We start from the raw sequence: 13956 nt of genomic DNA, 5'->3' as shown, positions 1-13956 counted from the left end.
GTTTCAAAAATGAGGATTGGGACAATCACAAAGATACACGTACATACATACCTTATTGAATATACTAAGCAGAATGGAGTCCAGTATTGGGAGTGTGGTCAAGTAGCAACTTAGGTCAGATGTCAAATGGCTTTTCTGCAGACTGTGCAAGAAACAGCCCTATTTGGATGAAGTAGTTCATTATGGGAAAATTCAGTCCTGATTTTTACAATCTGTACTTGGCTATCTCCAAACATTAATTAATTTCAAGTCAGTATAAAACAAAAAGAAAACAAAAAAAAAAAATTCAAGTTAGTGAAATTTAGAAGTCTAAAGTGAAAGTGGCTGGCCACTTGTTTGTAAGGAGGAATATTGACCAGTGTCTTTTTTATTCCACCATAGGGAAAACCTAGCTCAGATAATTCTTTCTACTAAAATTCTTAGAAAGATTTTATGGGTTGTTCTTTGCAGAACTAGTATGACACTTGACTAAATGCACCAAAATTATTTCTGGTCTTTTTTCAAGGACATGAGGTCTTAGAACTATTTTACAGACAAAGATCTCTGCAAAGATTTATATGTGAAAAGAAATTAGGATAGGTATTCTCAACCAAAGTATAACCTGGTTTATCAAGATATTTTCAAGTCTATCGACCTTATATGACATCATGAAAGACAAAGAAAATAACCATTAGGAACATAGCAATAGGATAGTTATAAATCCTTTTTTTCCTATGGGCCAAAACAGAAATAAAACACTGACTACAAGACATTTTAAGCTACCCATTGACATTAAAGTTTTATCTGTGTTTAGAGTAATATGCCTATTTTAAAATATTCTTAATTTGGAGGGCTGCTACAACTAATTCTTTCAACTTATATTTGCTAGTTTCAGACCAAAATATTTGTTAAATTCTTGCATTTTAATTTTTATTGTTTAATGAAGAGAAATTGTAAACCTCTGTAAAATCGATCACTATCATTCCAACTCACTTCTTTCACTGTCATTGAGTATTGTGTCAGCAGGTAACATAACTTGATTCGAATTTGTGATAAAGCTTTCTCTGATGATTGAGGCTCAGGAAGACACTAAAGTAAATTTGCGTCCTGCACAGTTATTTGTAACAGTCTACTGGTAATAGAGTCCTACAGTTCTTGACTTTCATTAAAACTCAGTATTATTTTAGCAGTTGTAAACTGCCCTATATAAAGAAGAATGTTCTGATTCACTGTAAGGAGAGCTCACCCTTAAAGTGGTTTTCAAAAGGGTTTCAGGGATGGATTCACATTCATCTTTCCTGTTTCCTCCCCTGAGTCCTGCAGGCTGACTCTTTAAAGCACCTAACAACGAGCCTGACACCTGATGACCAATCAGAATAAGTAGGAACATTTAAGCCATTGCTGTGTACATGCTGCATCAAACTATTGTAAAATAAAGCACAGCAAACTGGCTTATTTGGAAATCAGACGTGTTCTAACCTTCAGCTCCATGTAGCTAAATAATGCGCTTGATTTTAACACTTAAAAATATCATATAATACACAGAGAACCTTATTGTAAATGATGGACTGTAGTTAATAGTACGGTTATAAAAATGTTCTCTCAGGAATTGTAACAAATGTACCACACTAACTAACCTAACATGTTAAAAATAGAGTGGTATATGGGGACTCTGGTTTTATGCCTGATTTTTCTGTAAATCTACAAATTCTCTAGTAAAAAAAATCATATACTTACCTGAGAATTATTTCTATGCTTTTAAAATCTGAAATATTAATCATGAAGCCTATTTTGAAATATTTTTTCAAATTCTATATATTGGCTGAATTGGAGCTATACATATTTTTCCTCTTCAGATAATCTTGATTAAAATCTTTAATTTTTTTAAAAATACAAAGTACTGGAGCAACCATGCATCACCTGCTGGAATCTGTGTAGGATTGCTCATCCCAAAAGGTTTAGGACCACAGTTTCAATAAAGGAGAAGAAAAATAAGAGCCACAGACCTAGAAGAAAAGTCGTCCACAACCTGAGATGGCTGCAGGGAGGAGGGGAAGAGCATCTATAATAACGTTTATTTCGAGATAACATTCATTCTTTATATTGACTTTCTCCCATAATAAGGGTTTGAAATAATTTAGGATTAGGGGTACAAATACAGTCACCTAGCTAAATGAAGATTAAAAGAACAAGCAAGAATTGAGCAATATAAAAAAAAAAAAAGAAAAAGAAAGAATTGAGCAATATAGAGGGAAGGGAAAGTAACTGAATAACAGAACTTTTTTTTTTTGCATGGGCAGGTACCAGGAATACAAACCCAGATCTCTGGCCTGGCAGGCAAGAACTCTGCCTGGTGAGCCACCATGGCCCACCCTGGACAACATAACTTTTGCCATTTATTTGGGCAAGATACTGAACTCTGAACTCGCTGGCAACAGAGGCAAAAAAATGTAGCAAGTACCATAGCTTTTCTTACCAAATTAAAGACAGTATACCAATTTATTGGAAGAAATACTTTTATTTTCAATGGTTACATTCTAAGAGTACTTGAGGTATAGCCCTTTATTGCATATCCAGTAACTTAGGTCAACAGTTCAAATGAAGGACAGGAAAAATCACAAACCAGAGGCAAAGTCATTCCACTGCTTTATTGCACAAAGAGCATAGTGGACGGTTTTTAATGCAGTTTTATAAATGAGGCAGCCATGGACTTGGTATGAAATTTTCATGTTGGCAATAACAGAGGTCAAGGCACCAATGCTCCTGTGTTGTTCTACGAAGGCATTTCAGCAAGCTCTAAAGCACTGTATTGCTTTCTCATGAAGTGCAGTGTTATCACTCATGGATGTCATGCTAACATTTACCTTCTAAAGCGCTTCAGATGAAACTGTTCTCATGGTGGAAATACCCGGTTACCGGGCAAATTGAAGGGCAAGATATGTTTTGGTATCTCCAAAATCACTATAATTAGAGGATATTTATATTTTCCTATAAAATGTAAGAGGGCAGCAAGGAAAATGAGGAAGGTTATCACTTCTAAACCATAACAGGCTACTCCAATTAGCAACAAGATGCTAATTAGGACTACCATGCTAATTATGAGGCTTGGTATACCTGAAATTGCCCTTCCAAGTCCTTGTGTCTTTTAATGATCCATACTCATTTTTAATTCTTCCTTCATCCTATCACCTCTATGCATTTTCTGATATGATTCACTCAAATAGTGGATGAAGAAACATTAAAAAAAAAAAAAAATCCAGCACAAGTTTATAAACTCATTTAAACCTCCCCACACATATTCATGGATTGGTTGTTGATGCCCAAATTCTTGAGCTTAATTTGTCCAGATTTTTCCAAATGTCATCATTAACCCAACGTCAGAAATCAGAAAAATAATGTGGGTGGCTCTTTCATAACCCTATATTATCAGCAATTTTAATATAGAGATTTTTCTACTGTCTTGGTCCTTATATCATTAAAATATTACTTGGGAAAAACTAATGGGATTTATTCATAAATAAATGTACTTATCTTTCTCTATTAGTTAAACTTAAGGAACTAAATAGTTCCTCTAGATAAGGAACTATTTAAACAGTCAGCTCACAGGCAGCACAAAATAAGGCTTGGGAAAACTGAGGAAATAAAATATTTTTAAAACCCTCATGATTTATAAAATATACATACAGTCTAGCTCCCCTATTTTTTTTAATTAAGAACAGTAAACATAATGACTTGATTCAATTAAATATAATAAATGCAATTAAATGGAAATGCAATTTGATTTATCAGAAATAATATGGATCTTATGCAGATGAACTGCACTCCCTGCCCTACCATTATATGTAATGCATTCTGGAAAACAGTTACTGAAGCAAATATATGAAAATATCAAAACATAGGTTTAGTGTTATGGGGGAAAGGGGACAGAGTAGTAGAGGGATGTCTGTTCCCAGGAAGCTAAAAGTAATATGAAATCTTCTGTTACTCCCTGCTTTTTAGACACAATCTTGGATGATATATATCTAGCATTTTATATGTGTTCTGTAATTTTGTTCTTTCAAACAAAGTGATCACTTTTCTATGAAATAGAGATGAAAATAAATAGGATACTCCTATAATGGCCCAAACACTGCTAACTAAAGATGGTAAGGCTGACAGTAGAGCCACTGCCTGCCAACAGCATTTCTAGGGTAGAGTTTCAAATGTCCATTCCCAATTTATTTTTTAAAAAGCCGAATCTGGAATCATAATGCTGGTGGCTCAGGAGTGTTGATGTATAATGGGAGAAAGTACAGAATTTGAATATGGTGTGGTGAAGGCGTGCTGTGCCTTATGGTGTCACACTTCATTTGCACGGTGCTGGAGCAGGCTGTGAAAGGCTCGTTACCTACCTGTCGGCCGTCCCATCATCTGTCAGAAATCCCGGCCCCTCTCAGGATGTCTGTGGCTCTCCTCTCCATAGGATGATAGCTTCACAAACCCACTCTGTACTATAAAGAAGGTAGATCACTTGGGAATGTATAGAATAGACTTTGGAGAAATCTTTTAGAATTCTTCATTCACAAGAGAAAACTCAGTAGCCCTCTAACATACCCCTGCCTCTGATAAGCTATGAAAATAGTACTGGTTTGATAAGCCACGGGACATTCTGCCACTCCCTGGCAAATATTTACTCAAACTTTTGAAAAAAGTAAATTAGCTAAAGGTAGTCTCAAGTTAGAGCCTTAATATAACTACTTAAATTCATTGTAATTTAGCAAAAGCAACTTCTTTACACACAAACCAGTAAGTCATGTTATGTATTATGACCGCAACTCTGGAAGTTAATCGGGAATCTCTTTCCTAGATTATTTCATTTTGTGCTGTCCCAAAACAGATGAATCATTGTCAGTGATATAACAAAGATATTTTGCCTTCTAAAACAAGAATTCATCAGAGGATCGTTCTAAAAAGGCAGACCCCAATTTCATTCTAAATGTGATTACATTTGTATCAATACCATTTATGAATGAATTTCCTGGAGCACGAACATTGTATGAAGTGAAGTGTACCTGTATATTTACTTAAAAACAAACAAAAACCTATGTATCTATCATGTTCTTACAGCTTGGTGAATTATCTTAGTATTTGAAAGTGTTTATTCATTATTCTTCCTTCTTGCCTTCATTTTCTTTTTTTTAATATATTTATTGTGAAAAACAACACATATACATAAGAACAATAAATGTCAAAGCACACCACAACAATTAGTTATAGAACAGATTTCAGAGTTGGTATGTGTTACAATTCCACAATTTTAAGTTTTTATTTCTAGCTGCTCCAAGACACTGGAGACTAAAAAGAAGTATTGATGTAATGACTTGGCAATCATACTCATTTGTTAAGCCCTATCTTCTCTGTATGGCTTCACCTTCTCCTTTGATCTTTCTCCCAATCTTTAGGGGTATTTGGGCTATGCCCATCTAACTTCTTCATGTTGGAAAGGGCAATCAATAATATAGGATAGGGGAATGGAACTAATTGACGTTTTGGAGAAGCTGCCCCCTCTGGGTTTCAGGACTTATCTGGCCTAGGAACCCATCTGGAAGTTGTAGGTTTCTGGAAAGTAATTACATTTCATGGAACCTTTGTGGAAACTCAGATAAAGCCCTAGGTGTTCTTTAGGGTTGGCAGGAACAACTTTGGTTGGGGTTTGGCAAACCAGGATAGGTAGCAATGTCTAACAGGAGCTTGCGTAGGTCTTGCCTTCATTTTCATGCCTAAAGATAAATTTTCTGACCATAGGCATGTGCATTCTGGAAAACAATACAATGTTGTATTTCAAAGAAGCAGGCTGAGGATTTTGATAGAGCTGGATTCAAACCTCAGCCCTGCCAATCACTAGCTGTGTGGCCTTGGATAAGTTACTTAACCTTTCTGAGTTTCAGTTTTTCCATTTGCAAGACCTACAAGAGTTATTGAGAGGATTGAATTAACTAATATATATGAAGTGCTTAGATAAGAGCAATTCGACAAATGGTCGTTAGTATTAATTCTAATTGTAGTCTGACAATTCAACTAGTGATTGTTAATAGTAATTCTACTTATAGTCTAGCTTCACTGAAAAATCAGAGTAAAATTTTTGTTTTCTAATTGTATCACATGCATTAGTTCTGTATTCCTTTCTTGATTCTTAGTTTCTGTTAGAAATTATTTACTTTTAAATGTTATAATTTTATTTATCTTTTAAATACATAATACATCCATGTGGTTCAAATTCAGAACGCACAGAGAGTATACAGAGAAAAGTATTCTCCCCTTCTTTCCCTCCTGCCCCAGTTCCCTTTCCCATAAGCAAACCTTCAAAATTACTGAAACAAATTTTTGTTATTTTATTTGAGATTCAAATTTAACTGGGAGTCTTGAATTTTTACTTGCTAAATCTAGCAATTTTAAATTAGTCTTCTCACTAGTAAGCACCTTGTTTACTTTTTAACTTTTTCTTTTTCACATTGGAATCACCTGGGATGCTTTTGAAACTCCCCATGTCCAAGCCAATCTCCAGACAAATTTCATCAGACTCTCTAGGAGTGGTACTTGGACAATGGTATTTTTTTTTCAGTGTTTACCTTTGATTGTAGCATAATTTTCACACACACACAAAATGCATCCATTTTAAGTATACAGATCAGGGAGTTTTGACAAATGTATATGCCCATTTTTGCCTAACAACATAACAAAGTCATAATCAATTCTTAAGCTGAAGTTCTTTAGAGCAGGAACTCTATTTTTTACTGTTTATCTTCTTCATTAGATTGGGATATTCCTAAGTGTTTTAGCTAAGCAGAGGTTGACCAATGACAACTTACTTTATTGTAGTCAGTCTCTATTTGGGATTAATACAAAAAATGAGAAATATTATACTCATGTTGAGTGTCTATTGCAAAGAAATTATCGCAGTGCTTTTATAGCAAGAGGGCTTTTCCACCTACTCAATGCCACTCCTTTGCCTAAGCATTCTGCCAGGTGTTTTATATATTTTGTGTGACTTAATTCCTTGCAACAGCCCTAAGCCCCCGCCCCCATTTAGAGCCAGACCTAAGACCCAGGTTGAATAAATTCATCATAGTACTTATTATAAGAGAAGCTAGGATTTCAAATCTCATGTCTGACTCCAAGGTCACATCCCTGGCTGGTCTAATATTCAGACTCCACATTTCCTAATGCTATTCAGAAAATCGTACTCTTAATTTAAAAAAAAAAAATTCAGAACAGCTGTTTCTATTTCCCAGTGGCTATGTTAGCTAAACTGTCTTTTGCCGAGACCCAGGAGAGAGAAATTTAACAGGTAAAATGTGTTCAGGCTCAAATTTCTTTGATCTCTATTCAAGACTTCACAAAGTAGTTCTGGATTGTGTGTTTGTTGGATCATCTGCCCTGGAGCACCTGAGCATGAAGGGCTTATGAAAAAAAAGTTGTGGTTTAGGGTAAAAAGTAAGTAGTGTCTTTTGCTAATGAACCTTGTCTTTCTCCTCAAACTATGTGTATATCATATCCATGCCTTGATGTGTAACTAAAATTAAAACATACAAGGGGTGGAGAGCCTGTTCCTGGACATGCCAAATATTTTCTTTCTCTTTCTTTATGTGTGTGTTTTATGAAACGCCTGATGTATTAATAGACCACAAAACCATTCTAGTTTCTACAGCAGTGAACCCGATATATGTTTCAAGGTCATTTCCGAGTAACGATATCTTCCAACAAATTTAAGGCATAGATTCAGGGAGCAGGAAAATGACTGAATTCTTTTCCTATCTTAACTGCTAATGCTTATCTGTCTCTATATTTCCAGCACTTGCATACAGTTGGTGATTTCTGTAAATGTTTCTTGAATTGCCTTGGCATTCTCTTTCCAATCAGGATCTTCTGTGTTTGGGGGAGTTTGGCAATTCAGGGGCATAAGTGGGTACTCATTTTCCACACATAACTAATATGGAATCTGAGACCAGAGAGTTGCAATGAGATCTTAAATTCTTTAATGTTGACATTTAGTTCACCTAAAAGCATCTGTAGAAGGTCAACTAAACTTGAAATTGTAACTTTTAGCGAAAAATAAATGGAAAAGAATTCTTAAAGATCTTGAAAGTGAGTTTCAAGGAGAGCTTGATGCTTAACTGTCTGGCAAGTGTGGACTTGCTTAAAAAAAAATGAAAAAATAAAAGAAAGGAAGAGACACACCTGTGAAATTACAATTTGAGTGTTTCCAGTAGTTTGGAGTTGGATCTTGGTCCAGAATCGGAGGGGTAATGTTGTGGCAGCAACAAAGACATTTTAAGTATAGTTTGCTTTAAGGGCTGTGAAAACAGGAGAAAATTGTTTTATTATTTCTCTTATCTGTGCCCATCAGTCTGACGTTTCTTGATTCTGTCTTTTTAAGAAGTATCACAATCATGCCTGTTTTTCACACGTTCCGTGGGTTCTCTTCCTGTGGCCTATTCGTAAACCTCCATTTGGTTGAAAGACTAGCATTTAAAAGGTCAGAATGAGTTGCTCTTTGTCAAGATTTTCTAAAAATCCCTTCTGTCTACCCCAGACTCATTTTCTTCCTTCTAGCATGTTTTACTTGATACCCTCTTTCTGCACTCCACTTTGATTTGCATGATTTTGTAGCTTTTTTGCCTGTGACTTCTTTTACGTCTGGGATCTAGTAATATAACATATCTTTATAAATTCTAGTTGAACCATTTGATATAACCCTTTTCTTCCCCCACCACTTTATTGTATCTCATCTCAATCAAGAACTTTAGGTTTAGTGTATTAGCAAAAGTACAGATTATTCTAGATTCAATTAAATGCCACTGGTAAAGGGTAGAGTGGTTGTCCCAGGTTAATTATTTACATGGGTTTTCAAATCTGAAGAGTTTAACAATTGTGGGCTGAGACTAGTTGCTGCACAGCTATTTAGAAGTTGTTTCAACATCTTTAGGGTCTGCCAAGAATAAAATTGTGAGGGAGGAGAGATGGGCTTTTTGGGGGGGTTCCCCCACCTTTTTTTTTTTCTTCTTGACATTCGCAGGCACTGGGAATCGATCTGGGGTCTCTGGCATGGCAGGCAAGAACTCTCTCACTGAGTCACCATTACCCGACTCCCCACCTCTTTTTATGTCCCTCCATTGGCCCATTGACCCTTATTCAAGTAAGTTTTCCCTTCACTTTCCTGTTAAGAATTATGTGTCCTTTTTCTTCATTATCCATTCAACAACATGTGGAGACCCTCTCTTCATCACGTACTCCACTTATCAGAACTTGCCTTGGAAGACTTTGTAGGTGACTAAGGTAGATAATGGGTTAAATGAGTTAACCTAATCCACACTGAGTGGACTAGTTAATGTATTACCTTTGTTGACTTCTTACTCTAATCCAGTTAACATTACTTTTTCCCACTAAACCCTTGAGGAATAGCTATTTCATGAAGATTTTGGGCACCGTGGCTGGGCAAATACTGGAAGCCAGGAAGATATTTCAGTACAACACACACACACACACACACACACACACACATACACACACACAAACTGCCTACAGAGCCCACTTCTAGAGAAAAAATAGGCAGAAACATGAAGTTTCTTTTAGTTTGCTTTAGTATCATGCAGGAGGAGATTAACCATAACCCTATTTTTAGAAATATGTGGGGGTAGAAAAATAAAGCAGGTGGATTAAGTGCAAAATTTCTTCATCTGCCACAAGATCATTATAATATGGGTTTCAAAAATCAACATGGCAGGTACACAGGTGGTGAGTGGTAGAATGTTCTGCCATGTGGGAGGCCAGGGTTCGAGTCCTGGCCCATACATCCAGAAAGAAAAACCAACATGACTTAAATTGGTCCACTGGCAGATCTGCCCCTGGAATACAGTCCCTTACTGAGCAATCAATTTATCCGTTGTAGAAGAAGCAAGTCTAAAGTAAAAACAATGGCTCCATGTTCCAGTGTGCATATAATCTGAGTTATTTTCACCTTATTGTGATAATGTTTTCTTGAAATCCCAATACATTTGAAACATGTTTCTTGCTTTTATTTGGAGTCAGATAGTCTACACTATGTACCCTTAAAAGTTTATATCCAGGATATTGTGTTGCTCCATTAACAACCTTGCATATGGGATAGGAGAAGTAAGAGCTTGAGTCATGGTTCTCTTCCATGGGGTTCCTTCTTTAGTAATTTTATCCTGGAGCACTTACATAACAGCCTTTCTAGCACCTCATCCAAATCCTCCATCACTTATTTTGATTGGGTTTGCTTCTGAAAGCTCAAGAAGCAATGGTAGGCATTCTATTATTTTATTATTTATTCTTTTTAAAAAAATGTTTTAGATTAAATATGAAACCATTGAGTTGAAGGGGATGGAAACTGTAACTTACCCATTGGTGTCCTTTAATTCAGTAGTTTCATATTTAAGTTGTGATTTTTAGATTAGTTTCTTCTTTGGATTCAGCATGAAAAGTAACTTTGATGGCAAAGGTACTCTTTTCTTATGTAAAGTATTCAGTTTTACAGGCAATCTGTGTTCTCCAAGCCCAGCAGAGTCATTATTGCAGTCCCATATTATGTTAGATTTGACTGAGTATGTATGATGCAGCTTTTATTCTGCACACACTTTTTGAGCATCTATTTTGAGCTAGTCCTGAATGTGAACAGAGGTATACAAGGGTTTTGTTTCTGGAGATTGTGTTCTAGAGGGAGAAAAAAGTGACTGAAACCAAGACAGATGTCAGCAAGGGGATGTCATAGAAAGTAAATGGGAGCCCACTTTAGATCTGGTGGCCCCAGAAGGCTGAGAACTGAATGATAATAAGGAGACAATTAGTACAAACGAAAGAAGAGGGAGGATTATAGGTAGAAAGAACAGCTAATGCAAAGGCCCTGAGGCAGAATGAGACTTGGCTCCTTCAAGAAATAGAACAGTGAATTAGTAGAGAACTTGTCAAAGCCCTATCTTACAACACTTTGTAAGACAGAGGAAGGAATCTGGATTCTATTTTAAGTTTGGTGGGATGCCATTGGAAAATATTAAACAGAAGTGTGTCGTGGTCTGACCTATAATTTTAAAAGATAACTGCTAGTCATGTGGAAAATGATGGGGGGAGGGCAAAACTGGAGTCCTAAGGCTATTAGGAAGTGTTTCCCCAGGATAACCATTTAATTTGTCCAAATTAGGAAACTTCTGATAGTGAAAGGGGTGCTATTAATAGAAGAACAGGCATTTACTGGCTCCCAGGGTACATGGCTGCTTTGGCTCTGACCATTGACTTGGTAGGAGGAGCGTAATGAAACCTTTACAGGTGCCACCCCATTCAGTCCCCACCAGAAAGAAACCTCATGCACCCAGTGCACAGGGGGTGCCCACTAAATGATTGTTGGGTGAGTGAGCACTCAAGGCGATGAGCAAATCTGGGGAAGATCAGTATCCCTGCTTTGTAAATGGAGCTAGGCTACAAGTGTATTGTGAAGTCTATGTCTGTTGATAAAACCCACACTTTTTCTTACCTAAAGCCTACTTATTGTTGTTTTTCAATGTTCTTAAACTATCTCAGCATATATTTGCATTTTCTTGCTTCACCCCCTCTTCTCACCTGGGTTTAGTGGTCTCTATGTAGATGCTTCATAAATGTGTTTGCTGGATTCATTTTTATCAAAGGCAGGAATCAGGGGCTATTGACAGTATAGAGTCTCCAGGCAGCTTTTTGATCTTTCCTTCGAAGTATCCTGTGCCCCATATAATGTCCAACCTCATGAGGCATCTCCTGGACAATATGTCTTGGCTTATTTAACAAAGCTGATGGTGTTTGGCTCCCTAACATGCCCCTCACTTCTTTTACAAAGAACTCTCTCTCCCTTGTCTTCTTCTGCGCAGCCAGGAAATAGTACCCCTTTACTCTCAGGTAGACAGACCTGGGGTCATTTCCATGGTACCCTGCCCCACTCCTTAGAGCCAGAGTAGCTTTTGCATGTAGGATAAGAAATGATGGTTGAACACCAAACTCTGAATCCAAAAGAATATCTCACTCTCCTACTCTGAATTATAAACACAGAAAAATTCCAAACCTGTGTATTTTATAAAATTTGGTTTATAAATTGTATACATTTTTTGCTTATTCCATAAAGAGTCAAAGCAGATGTATTTTCTGACAATATCAGGCTGAATAGAAGATTGGTTTTGGGGAGTACATGCAGTGACTTCATATCTTCCCATGCTTGATGTACCTATGTGGGTGCTCACTTTTGTGTGTGAGTGCACGTGTTTGCACGCATGCCTGCGTGCGTGTGAACACATACACTCACAATAACTCCTTTGATCCTTTACAATTACTATCTAATATAACTCGGTCAATGGTGTTTTGCTGGAGGAAAAATATTCAGTATGCATCCTTATACTTATTTCTCATATTTTATCCTTCTTATTTGTATTGCTTTAGAAAATGTAACACTATCTGCCGTGAGATACCATATTTCATGTGCTGACGTTTGTGACTTTTCAACAACTACACCTCACCTCTAGTTGTATTTATAAAACAAATTTCTGTTTTAGATCATAGGGAGAGTCAGTTCTTTCAGATGATGTTGGAAGATTTTAAGGTGTAGGCCATCTTAGCCTCAGTCTTAAGTAGGGGAAAGAGAGTCACCATAATGTTCTAAAATATATTTTATTCTGAGATATAGTTGTAGACTGATAAATTCAACTTAATATATTCAACAGAAGTATATAACAGAGCAAATGTGAAACTTCTGTATTGTATTCTACGTAATTAGAATTTGTACTCTGAAATTAGTATTGCAAGCATTTAGTTTTCATAATTATGTCTCTTTTTGTAGCAATAATATCTACCAAGATGGGCTCAGGTTTCAACAGGAAAACCTTTCATTTAGCCATAAGGCACTTCTCACATGCAGTAAAGGTTACTGGGACCTTATGAAATAAGATAGTGAAAGAAAGAAATTTAGAATTTACTATTTTCTTTTAAATGATGGAAATGACATAGAAAGAGCATTCTTTGAAGTTGGGGAAACTGATTCCTAAGAATTTCTTTGAAGACTAGGGGATCTCAGTAAGCTGGAAAGTGTCGAACAAATATATTCGTTGTAACTGACAGCTTATTGTGTTTTTTTCCTCCACACTAAAATGCTAACATTTACCTTTTAGTATTTTGACTTAGTGTAGTAGGTCACGATATTTGTCCTTTGGTCCCAAAATATGAGAAGCTAAAATGTTGATCATTAATGGAAAACGTGGCCATGTGTTCCCTCATGTCACAAACTCCCTTCTCCTTTTAGATCAACTCTGGAAAATACAGCTGGTTTCATAAAGAACTGTCATAACACATCTTAGTTTATAAGAATTCTGACTTTTAGTGTTTATTTCTTGGCCGATGTCATCATTCTTTTTCAGTGAGAACAGCCACTCTGGATATGAGCAGTCCGAAGAGTATGTTTTCACGTGACATTCCCTTTCTCAGTTGAAGAAAATTTGGCCAAAAGCGTCATTCTAAATTCTGAGTAGCATCCTTTTTCTAAGTGTCATTTCAAAAAATCCACTCATGCTTTTGAATACATCACGACTCTTCTCAACCAAAAGTTATGAACCAGAAAGTATTCAACTGGAAGGTTAACAAACATTGTAAAGGGCCAGAAACTTCCTCTCCACCGTTGTTAGGAACTTAGCAGGCTCTGAATGAGGCGTCCATAACTGCCTTCAGCTCTGTTCTGATTAAACTTTAAAATGTCCCAAACAGCAGGGGAGGGTGGGGGCAGGACTAATTGTGCTAATGATGACTTTTCTCACCAGGAACAGTTGGGGGGAAAGTTGACAAAGAAAAAATTATAAATGTTTTATGTTGGAAAATGTTAGGTAAGTTTCAGAAATGGTCAATTGATTAGGTTACCGTCAAGGACTAAACAATAGGCTCATTAAAGCTGTAATTAATCATTGTTGACATATT

At 36.4% G+C, this 13956-nt stretch overlaps 1 protein-coding gene across 1 annotated transcript in view; it reads left to right on the top strand.

The window, feature by feature from the left end:
* RAB27B (RAB27B, member RAS oncogene family) overlaps positions 1-13956 on the top strand; it is a 60029-nt gene that overhangs the window by 12784 nt on the left and 33289 nt on the right. The window lies entirely within an intron of this gene.

The sequence above is a fragment of the Tamandua tetradactyla genome, chromosome 18, assembly GCF_023851605.1.
Source record: "Tamandua tetradactyla isolate mTamTet1 chromosome 18, mTamTet1.pri, whole genome shotgun sequence".
In the NCBI taxonomy this organism is placed as follows: domain Eukaryota; kingdom Metazoa; phylum Chordata; class Mammalia; order Pilosa; family Myrmecophagidae; genus Tamandua; species Tamandua tetradactyla.
Note: the sequence above shows the minus strand (reverse complement) of the source record. Positions and strands in the feature narration are given on the sequence as shown.